Source organism: Hakea prostrata, unplaced genomic scaffold, assembly GCF_041222555.1.
Source record: "Hakea prostrata isolate BN-2017 unplaced genomic scaffold, UWA_Hpros_2 contig_4, whole genome shotgun sequence".
In the NCBI taxonomy this organism is placed as follows: Eukaryota; Viridiplantae; Streptophyta; class Magnoliopsida; order Proteales; family Proteaceae; genus Hakea; species Hakea prostrata.
The window spans coordinates 72,211-81,858 of record NW_028291123.1 but is presented as its reverse complement, the minus strand read 5'-3'; positions in this window follow the sequence as shown (position 1 = coordinate 81,858).

Sequence of the window (9,648 nt, the reverse complement as noted above, 5' to 3'; positions counted from 1 at the left end):
AGTTCTAGGTCAAAGGCTAAATAAGATGCCCATTGTGATTTCTTATGCAAGTCGAACCCTCAGCGATGCACAATTTAACTATATGATAACTGAAAAAGAATTTTTTGGTTGTTGTCTTTGCATTAGAGAAGTTCTGCTCATATTTGATAGGTAGTCATGTAATTGTCTATACTGATCATTTAGCTCTCAAATATTTGCTAAATAAGAAGGATGCAAAATCCCAACTTATTCATTGTGTCTTGCTACTACAAGAGATTGACTTAGAAATTAAGGACAAAAAGGGAACTAAAAATTTAGTTGCAGACCATCTATCCCACCTTTCTAATTCTAGAAAGGAAGCGAGTCCAAATCTAGAGACATTACCAAATGAGCAATTATTGTCAGTGAATAGGTACCTTGGTATGTAGATATTGACAATTATCTTGTGACGGTGCAACCCCATCCCATTGGTCCACCCAAGATAAATATTGGTTTCATTCACAAGAATTTTTTTTTTTTTGGGATGATCCATACTTGTTTAAAATGGGTTTAGATCAAATCATTAGGCATAGTGTACCTGAGCATGAACAAATGTCAGTTCTTTCATTTTGCCATGATCATGCATGTGGGGGTCATTTTGGACCTAGGAGAACTACAGAAAAAGTGCTTCAATATGGGTTCTACTGGCCTACAATATTTAAGGATTCCTTTTCTTTTTGCAAAGCTTGTAAGGCTTGTAAATCCCTCGGTCGAGTGACCAAAACAAGCATGATGCCCCTGAATCCGATTTTAATTGCTAAAATTTTTATGTCTGTGGTATTGATTTTATGGGACCATTCCCTAATTCTTACGAGAATCTATATGTTCTGTTGGCTATCGATTACATGAGCAAATGGATAGAGGCCATAGCTTGTAAATCAAATGATCACAAAGTGGCAGTCAAGTTCTTAAGGAAAAATATCTTCTCTCGTTTGGCACTCCTCGTGCTTTGATTAGTGATAGGGGCAAGCATTTCTATAATCGGCCTTTTGAAGCCTTGATGAAAAAATATGGAATCACTCATAAGCTTGCTACTGCATACCATCCGCAAATGAGTGGTCAGGTAGAGGTTTCCAATGGACAGATTAAGCAGATTTTAGAAAAGACAGTTAACCCCACTAGAAAGGATTGGTCAAACCATTTGATTGATGCTTTATGGACCCACAGAACTGCATATAAGATGGATTTGGGTCAATCTCCATACCGTTTAGTGTATGGTAAGGCTTGTCACCTATTGATTGAATTAAAGCATCGGGCTTTTTGGCAATCAAGAAGTTGAATTTTGATCTTGACAATGCGAGTATCTACCCGTCACCTCCAACTATCTGAGTTGGAGGAACTTAAAAATGAAGCATATGAAAACTTAAAGATTTACAAGGCTAAAACTAAAACCTTTCATGACAAACAAATTGTTAGGAAATCATTTTCTGTTGGTGATAAGGTTTTGTTGTACAACACTCGGTTGCATTTGTTCCCAGGAAAATGGCAAACTAGATGGGAAGGTTCATTTATTACTCCTTGTGTTTTTAACAATTGGCGCTATGGAAATAATTGATACTCATTCTAACCAAATTTTCAAATTGAATGATCAACATTTAAAGCCTTTCCTTGAAATGCCAAGTGTTGATAATGTAAAGGTCCTTGATCTCTATGAGCCTTTTTATACTGATGATTGAGAAACTCCAAGCTATCCCCTCTTTTGCCTTGTCCTTGTTCTTCTTTCATGCATGCATTGAGGACATTGCATTATTTAAATGTGGGGGGGGGGGGGGGGATAGCTTCTTTGTAAATTTTAACTTTGGCTTTTGGTTAGTGTATATACCCTTTCAATTGCAAAATGAGAGTGATTTTGGTACCCATTGTGAACACATAAAAACCCTGTTGAGAGGAAGGTAACTTTTTATGTATGCTGAGATGAGACTTTCCTTAGAAAAATAAAATGCCCTTAACTTAAGACATTGGACCATCTATGGGTTTTGTGGATCCTTGTTTCTTTGGCTAGGAGTTGAGATCAATTTTTTGTATGGCATGACAAAAGTGCAAAAAAAAAAAAAAAAAAAAAAGTAAAAAGGAAAAGTTGAATTCCTTGGAACTAGACAGGGCACTCCGACTCAGGAATCGAGGTGAGTTGATCAAAACTCTTAGGAATGAGATTATTGAAAAGAACTTTCGCATCACTGTCTATGTAGGCATATGCAAAGCAAAGCTACAAAGTAACTTGCGTTTATGGTGTTTTCTCCACCATGTCATTGAAGCCAACCATAGTGGAGTAAAGTACAGTTCACTACTCAAAAGAAAAAAGAAAAAACAATAGAGAGAAAGAAATAAATGCAAGTGTCATCAATGCCTTGGTAGAAATGTTTGGTAAAAAATACTTCAAAACCTTAGTCCTTGGTCTCATTCTCTATGAGTGGTTTTGCTTAAAGGAGAGGTGTACTTGAAAGATATAAGGTGAATCTTTGACCAAGATATATGCTTAGTCTCAAGAATCAATATGGGGTAATAAAGTTCATGTGTGAGGGATCTTAAATCAATGGTGAGGAAAATTGTCATAGCTATTGATCCGATATGAGTACTTACCAATTGTTAAATTTGCAATGTTTTATTTTGAGTTGAATTGGAAGTTTGGATGTATTCTCTACAAACATCCACGAGACAAAACTCGTCCTCTAGGGGTGACCTAGTGGTTTAACGGCTTGTTGCACATGTAACCGTAATTCCTACGAAAGTGAGTTAATATTTTATTTTGTTGCATTAATTATCTTTCCTACATTTGTCACTTTTTTTTTTATTCTTGCTTGAGAACAAGCTTAGTCTAAGTGTGGGGGAATTCTGATGAGCATATTTATGTGTAAAATCTTAAGGCATAAAACATGCATTTTAAACACTTAGAGTGGAGCTACCTTGGGTTTTATGTTGTTTTTGCAAATTTTAAGACTCTTTAAGATTTAAACAAATATTTGGAGTTTTGGGTATGAAATATGCAATTTTACACGTCAAGAGATCCGTTCAAATTCTCAAGTACGAAAATGGGCTTGATTTTGAGCATGATGGGCTAAAGATGTGATTATGGGTTAACTCCAAAATATTTTAAAAATAAATAAGCCAATTTTGATCTACGACTAAGATTAGTTAGATTTTTATTTTATTTTACTTTGTTGTAATTGAAACATATATGGGGCCCACAAGTAGTAGTCAAAGATTAGGGTTTTCTATATTTTTTTTTTTATAGATTTTCTAGAAGGTTTTATTTTCCTTAATTATTTTTCTCTCTCCTCCCCACTTTCTTCTCCACTTTAGTCTCCACGTTTCAACGTTTCCACAACCATAATTTTTTTTTTCTTTCCACTTATTCTCTCTCTCCTACTACTACTACTACTACTACTAGACCTAAAGAACACTTTCTTTTCACTTTAGTTTATTTTAGGTTGTCTACAATTTTTCTTTCTCTTTAGTTTATTTAGGCTTTCTCTAGTTTTCTTCAATTGCTTTGCGGGATTCTAGTTTCTAAATTGAATGTTTAGGTTTAACTTTTTTATGTAATGCAACTTCAATTTCAATTTCAAGTTTGAGGATTTATTTTCTCTAGGTCTAGCAATTGCAGATCTAGATCTTTCTAGATCTGGTTGTTAGGGTTGGTTGAGATTTGAATTATTCGTTCAAGTTTTTTTACTATTCGAGATTCAAAGATACAAATAAGTTTCCTTCACCAATAATCTTCTCTCCCCCCCCTCCATTCCCGCTTCTATCTACCCCCTCTATACTCTTAACTTACGATTTATTCTTTTAGCATTTATTAATTTTTTTCCTTTTCACTTGGGTCCTTAATCAAATATGACTACAGTTGTGCCTCTCTTTGGTTAAGGTTTCCATTTTCCTTTTATTTCTTTGTTATTTACTTTCTGCATTTTTTTGTCTTTTTAATATTCGTTCCCCTGATCGGTGAATTGTAAGCTACGGCAAAGGGTTCATGGTCAAAGTCATCCTAATTATACTCCCCTTTCCTCCATCCAGAGCTGACACTCGGATCACTTCCCTTTTATTTATTTATTTATTGTTTGCATTTTTTCCTCCCTTTTATTTATGCATTATTTATTTATTAGATGATAAATGGTTAGGTTATATTTGTTTTATTTTTTAGTCTCAATTCGATCGATTTAGATGTATGTGTTAGGACCGCTCATTTAGTTTAATTAATTAGTTAAGAATTTTGAATCATTGCATTCTCGTGCTACCATTAAGAGGTTAAATTCTAAAGTGGCATATCTCCCTGAGATCGACCTGTTAGTTACATGATACCGTGCGCTTGCAGTTATTTTTATTTTGCAAATAGCTGACATCTTCAAGATGATGAATTTTGTGAAGAGAAAAGAAAATTTTGGTCGGGAGAAAACGAGAAGGAACCTTTTTGAAATCCAGTTCAGGTTGAATTTTTAGCACTTCATCACAACAAGTCTTCAGCATATTTCTACAGAACCCCATGATGGCAATGTTATCCCTTGGTTGTCCAATAGCATCTACAATGGCCTTTACAACGTTTTCATATTCACTGCGTAGTTTTTCCCTTCCCTCCTCAAATTTACTTTACTCTTCCTCTAAGGCTGCCTTCTCCTGAAAGGTGTTATTCAAATTGACATACAAGTTGTCTCTCTCAATCTCTAGATCAGTCTTCTTTTGAGAAATAAAGTTAACAACCTCCTATAGTTGTTTGTTTTCCTCTTCCAGGCTGGAATTCTTTTATTGAATCCTATAAAGTTTATCTAACAGTTCATCCCTCTCTTTTTCAAAACTTTTTGACCATGAGATGGCCCTATCCAATCTTTGACAATACTTCTCTCGCTGATAAGTAGCACTTTTGGCTCTCCTAAAGCATCATTTTTTAAGAGTTCTAATTGTACCAGCTCTGGTTTCTGCTTCAAAATGGAAGATTTCATATTGGAATTCTCCTACAATTCAACACAGAGGTCAGAACATAAGGCAAAATCATTATGTAAGCCATCAATTTCAGAATACAATTCTTATTCCTTCTTTTTGGCTGCTTCCAATCTGGTCTCAGAGATACTTAGATTATTTCTAAGACATTGTACCTCATCAATTAGTTCAAATTTCTTTTGGTCAATTCCTAGTTCTCGATGAAAATGACTTTCTCTCTCTCTAGAAATTCTGAAAAAAGCATTGAAAGCAGCGTCAAAACATCTGCAGAGAAAGAAAGAAAAGTGAACCAATAACACCAATTCACAATGGGAATTCAAAGAAGAAGCTAATAGTAAGTCGACATAAAAGAGAAAGAAAATTTTACCCCCAAGCATGATAATAAAGACCAAATTGCTCGTGGCAGCAGTTTCTCTCTTCCCAATTCCAGTCAGCTCTATGTTTTTCTTTAAGATTCAAAGTGGGTTTAAAGGGATTTCCAGAATCAGCAACACTTTGGATGTCATCAGGAAGGGCAAGATTAGCTTGATGGTTAGCTGCAATGTTAACAATTTCTTGGTCAGGAGCTATAGCAACGTCATTAGAAGCGATCGGAAGGTTGACAACTTCAGCTGCAATAGTTTTTTGGAGGTTGGGCTTTAGGTTGGATTTGCATATCTAAAACAATAGGAACAACATTGGGAGCAAGGATAATAAAATCTGGAAAAACATCAGGAACATTTGGAATGGCATCCGAAGCATCTAGAACAACTTCAGGAATATCTGCGACACCAACATAGAGCGCTAGAACATTGCTAGGAACATTATTTGAAGCATGATTAGGAATATGAGGTGATCTCTCAATATTTTCTTCGTCAAAAATCTGATCAGCAATTTGTTCAATAGTTTCACCTGCAACATAGGCAGCAATCTCTTCAACCATTTTCTCAATTTAATCAATCAGATTTTATGAAAGGTCCTCACCTCTTAACTTTTGATCCAATGGCTACTGTTCCGGATTCCTTTCAGGATAAGTATGATCTTCTCCAGCAATTTCATCAAGAAAGGGAAGATTAGGCATGGCAACACTTGACATAATTTCCCAAGACCAGATTGCAGGGACTTCAACTTCACCAATAGAAGGATGAGCTAGGGAGGAAATTGTGAAACCCAGCCCTATCCTAACCCTGACCTTGACCGGAAACCCGGTTGTTTTTAGGTCCGAAGACCTGGAGTAAAGGAAGAAGCCAACTATGAGTCATCTCAGTAGAAGACATGGTGTTTGACTCTGAACCCATGGACATTGATGATGGAGTTCCATACTTGGAAGTCTGTGCAGATCTGGAAAGAAAGCTACAACTTGAAGAAGAAGAGATTAGTTGAAGGACTTGGAGTATTATCTGACTTGGTTTGAAGGCATTTCTACACACTAGGTATGTCACTTGTTGTGTTTGCAAAAGCCCATGAGGTTTGGACTTGAGTTGGGCCTCCATTTCCCTATTTTGGCCTTGCTGACCTGTGGATCACATTCCCGGGTATGCCAGTTAGGGTACCGGCTGGGGGGATGTGACAGAAATAGTGGAGACTTCATGTCCAGAGGGCTGGATTGGTTCAACTACCCCCTCTGTATTCCTCTTCTCTTCCTTAGGATTCTCCTTCGAAGGAGATGAAGTTTGAACTTTTTTACTCCTCTTTGAAGAGGTCAACTCTTGACCTGAGGAAGGTCCCATGGATCGTAACTTTCTTTTGACTCCACTCTGGTAGTCACAATTTCATCATCATTATCACTCTTTCACAAACTCCAATTTCTTCATCAACTTGTTTCTCCATGTTAATGAATTTTCTTCTCTTACTTCTTTTGATCCTTTTCCCTTTAGCTTGGAATGGATAGACTCATCATCTTTATCAAGTTCTTGCCTTTGGAACTCTTTCTTGTTTTTCTCTTATGAGGAGCAATCTCAACTTCTTTTTTAATGTGTACCACCTCCTAGATTTCAGCAATGCTGGGGGCTTTCCAAGTTTCGACCCCTGTGGAAAATAATGTGAATATCAGAACAGAGGAAGCAAAAGAATGCATTTAAAAAAAGAGAAAAAGAAAAATAATGTATCTAGTAGAAGACCATAAAGGGCTAACCCATCATCAGTCCTAAATTCATTCACAAAAAGAGAAGAAAAAGAATATACATGGCAAAAGACCATAACGGGTTAACCCTTCATCAATCCTGAATTCATTCACATCAACTTGTTCTACAAAGGGAAACAATTCCCAAGTTTATTGATCATATTCATTCAAAAGGGGTCTCTGGTTAAAGGGAGCTATGGATTCTTTCGTGTGAAAAGCCCATCGAGAACAGTAGTTGGGGAAACAGATGGCGAAAAAGAAGTAATTTTCCCTCCGGCCTTTGTTATCATGTGAAATTGAGGAATCAACAAAAATGGAACGAGTGTCCAACTCAGAACTGATACTAGTTCTTCTTGAAAAGTGCAAAAAACCACGTTCACTGCCAACTTTCAAGATATGATAATTCCTGAAGAGATCAACTAAGGGATTGCATCCCATCTTCTGAATGAAAGCACAAAAGCAATAGATGAGTCTCCAACTATTCAGAGCTAATTGACAAGGACAGAATTTATAATAATCAAGAAGGGATTGAACCCAAGAGCTCAAAGGAATTCTAAATCCAGCTTCTAAATACTTGACATCAACAACGATAACACCAGGGGCAGTCCCATGAGCACAGACATTAGGTTTTGGATCCAAGCTTTAACTTTAGAAGGGAAACAACAATCCCAAAGATAGGAAGATAACTTGGTTTTCTTGATCTTGGTAGGATACCACTCAGTGCCGACAGTTTTAGGGTTCCTCTCCTCCTTTTTGACATCAACAGGTTTATAAAGGACTATAACTTCATCATGGGCGTATGGAACTGGGTCCCAATCCAAACTGGGGGCCTGATTAGGTGAAGGATCAACAAAACGTTGTTCTAAGACAATTTTTCAGCGGATCATAGTTTTGGAGCAGAACTGGGACCAGCAAGACTATCATAATGATCCATGAGATAGAAAAGAGGTCGTTTGAATACTACTCAACAAATTGGTAAAACAGAACGATAAAAAGACTCAGAGACAAATAGAGAAAACATAGATAAGTTGGGAAGAAGACAAGGAAGGAAAAAAAGCAACAATGGGAGTAAATATAGGAGGCAAATCGATGTGATTGGAAACTCTTAAAGTTTTGGAGGGAAATATACGATGATTCAAATCGACAGTTACAACTAATCCAAATCAATGCCTAGGTCGGATCATCTGAATATTGGAACAATGCAATTTGACACATGGAGAGAGCAGATAAGTCAGGGAAAAGATACTAAAACTGTACGTCAAAAGATCAACCGAATATGTAGGAATTGGAGATTAGCATTTATGAAGGAAAAGAAAAGCCTAACAAGCCGAAGCCTTGATCATAACTCGAGGTAATGTTGGGGACTAAGCCTTGTCTTTAGAATGATTACGAAGATCAAGCATTTCCCAAGGTAAGAAAAGTCATTTCTGAAGGAGTTTAAATTGACGAAAATTAGTTTTGGTGGTTTTAGAAGTTCAAACGTTGGTAAGTCCAGATTACACCACGTGGACAACAAGTCTCAGAATTTGTGTCCAAGATTAAAAAATTGAAGAGAAATTCAACTGAAGTTCAGCTCTGATTGAATCTACTATTCATTGATGAACTCTCTAGCTCAGAGAAGAACTTGATGATACCCGAGGAACTCCCTAGATCAAGTGATGAGCTCAGAATCCTGATGAGCTCTATGATTCAGTAGATTGAACTCAGCTTTTGTGATGAATTTAGTTGATCAAAGGATGAGCTCGGAAATTTATGATGAGCTCCATAGGTTGAAATTTAGTTGATCAAAAGTTTTTGATGAAATCTTCAAACCGAAGGATGAGCTTCGCGCTCAAATGATTCCTCTTGACTGGAGATTAGCTCAAATACTGAAGAATTCTCATAGTTTAGATCAAGTGAGAAAAACAAGTTTCAAAGATTGAATGAACAAAGACAAAGCAAAGGCTCAAGAAAGGATTTTAAACCTCCTGACCAAAGTCTCGAATTGATCTCAACATGATCAGAAGGCTTGGGGGCTCGTGTTGTGAATAAATCACCCAAGACCTAGTTTGTGTTGGTCCAACCGGGATCGACCAAAGGTTCAAACCAAGTAAGGGGTCAACCCAAAAGACATACAAGGATCTAACCTAACCATTGGATTAAATCTCTCAATCTACAGTTAAGAGAAGCTCAAGTCAACAAAAGGAATCTATAAATAAGGTCGAAACATGCACCAGAAGGTAACACACTCTAATTCACTCAATCTGTCTGCGTTTTTCCCGCTTTGAGCATTCAAACATTCCTTGAGCTCTAGAGAGAGTTCTACAACCCTAATCCTTTGACCCTCACTGACTTGACCGTCAAAGACAGAGCGCCAATCCAGCAGATTGGCTCCACTTCCAACTGTTCTTCTTCAACTTTGCAGGTAAGAGTGGATTCCAGTCTAGATAGAGCCAGATCTAGTTAGTTTGGTGTAATTCAGGGTTCAAAAATCCTGACGAAATCTACCCCAACAAATATCATTTGGCAAATTACAATTCTAGCAAAACATCACTCAATTACGAGGGTGATACTTTTGGTTAAGAACACTTTGTCCAAATCCAGTGCTTGATAAAATG